This window comes from Gobio gobio, assembly GCF_949357685.1.
Source record: "Gobio gobio genome assembly, chromosome: 9".
NCBI lineage: Eukaryota > Metazoa > Chordata > Actinopteri > Cypriniformes > Gobionidae > Gobio > Gobio gobio.
In genome coordinates this window covers 56,012,336-56,014,835 of record NC_137115.1, presented here as the reverse complement: position 1 = coordinate 56,014,835, position 2,500 = coordinate 56,012,336, and the positions used below count along the sequence as shown (strand labels likewise).

Below are 2,500 nucleotides of genomic sequence, written 5' to 3'. Positions count from 1 at the left end.
TCATATTAAAATCAACAAACAAACAGACAAAACATAAATCAAATCAAATATATTAAAATCAAATCAAACAAAATACAAAATATAAAATTATAATAAAATCGAATTAATATTAAAATAAAATAAAACAAGATAAAACATACAATAAAATAAAATAAAAAATAAAACAAAAACACAAAATAAAACGGTACAATTTAAAAATATATTAAAATAAAATGAAATAAAACAAAAGACAAAATATAAAATTAAAAATGTATATTAAAATAAAATCGATTAAAACAAGACAAAACTAATTAAATTATATTAAAATAAAATACAACAAAAGACAAAACATCAAATAAAATAATAAAATAAATCATATTAAAATCATATCAAATAAAACAAAAGACAAAACTAATTAAAATATCTTAAAATAAAACAAGATAAAACATCCAATTAAACAAAATAAAAAAATACAACAAAAAGACAAATAAAACAAAACAATTTAAAAATATATTAAAATTAAATCAAATAAAACAAAAGACAAAATATATAATTAAAATAAAAAAGTTTGATATTAAAATAAAATAAATTGAAACAAGGCAAGAACTAATTCAAATATATATTAAAATAAAACAAGACAAAACATAAAATTAAGCAATAAAATATATTAAAATAAAATCATATCAAATGAAAGAAAACGAATTAAAGTATATTAAAATCACATAAAATAAAAAAGACAAAACACAATAAAAATAAAAAATATTATGAAAAAAACAATCTTAAAATCAAAAGACAAAACAAAACTAAACTAAACAATTAGGAGAATTTGTTTTGTATATCAGTGTTTGTCTGGTTTAGTCGTCAGTCCTGTAAAGATTACATCAAACACTCATTACAAACAAATCAACTCATTCACTACTCATCCACAACTCATTCCCTACTCATCCACAACTCATTCCCTACTCATCCACAACTCATTCCCAACTCATCCACAACTCATTTCCTACTCATCCACAACTCATTCACTACTCATTCCCTACTCATCCACAACTCATTTCCTACTCATCCACAACTCATCCACAACTCATTCCCTACTCATCCACAACTCATTCCCAACTCATCCACAACTCATTTCCTACTCATTCCCAACTCATTCACTACTCATTCCCTACTCACCCACAACTCATTCCCAACTCATCCACAACTCATTCCCTACTCATTCCCAACTCATTCACTACTCATTCCCTATTCATTCCCAACTCATCCACAACTCATTCCCTATTCATCCACAACTCATTCCCTATTCATTCCCAACTCATCCACAACTCATTACCTACTCATCCACAACTCATTCCCAACTCACCCACAACTCATTCCCTACTCATTCCCAACTCATTCACTACTCATTCCCAACTCACCCACAACTCATTCCCAACTAATTCACTACTCATTCCCTACTCATCCACAACTCATTCCATACTCATCCACAACTCATTCCCTACTCATTCCCAACTCATTCACTACTCATTCCCTACTCATCCACAACTCATTCCCTATTCATTCCCAACTCATTCACTACTCATTCACTACTCATTCCCAACTCATCCACAACTCATTCCCTATTCATTCCCAACTCATTCCCAACTCATCCCCTATTCATTCCCAACTCATTCCCTACTCATCCACAACTCATTCCCTACTCATCCACAACTCATTCACTAATCATCCACAACTCATTCACTAATCATTCACAACTCATTCACTACTCATTCACAACTCATTCCCTACTCATCCACAACTCATTCACTACTCATTCACAACTCATTCACTTCTCATCCACAACTCATTCCCTACTCATCCACAACTCATTCCCTACTCATCCACAACTCATTCACTACTCATTCACAACTCATTCCCAACTCATTCACTACTCATCCACAACTCATTCACTACTCATTCACAACTCATTCACTACTCATTCACAACTCATTCCCTACTCATCAACAACTCATTCCCTACTCATCCACAACTCATTCACTACTCATTCACAACTCATTCCCAACTCATTCACTAATCATTCACTAATCATCCACAACTCATTCACTAATCATCCACAACTCATTCACTACTCATTCACAACTCATTCACTAATCATCCACAACTCATTCACTACTCACCCACAACTCATTCACTACTCATTCACTACTCATCCACAACTCATTCACTACTCATTCCCTACTCATCCACAACTCATTCACTACTCATTCACTACTCATCCACAACTCATTCACTAATCATCCACAACTCATTCCCTACTCATTCCCTACTCATCCACAACTAATTCCCTACTCATTCCCTACTCATCCACAACTCATTCCCTATTCATTCCCTACTCATTCCCTACTCATCCACAACTCATTCACTAATCATCCACAACTCATTCCCTACTCATTCCCTACTCATCCACAACTAATTCCCTACTCATTCCCTACTCATCCACAACTAATTCCCTACTCATTCC

General features: G+C 32.4%; 1 protein-coding gene across 1 annotated transcript in view; it reads right to left on the bottom strand.

The window, feature by feature from the left end:
* The window catches only part of celf6 (CUGBP Elav-like family member 6), a gene marked incomplete at its 5' end in the record, with an annotated part of 220,486 nt that overhangs the window by 13,914 nt on the left and 204,072 nt on the right, over positions 1–2,500 (bottom strand).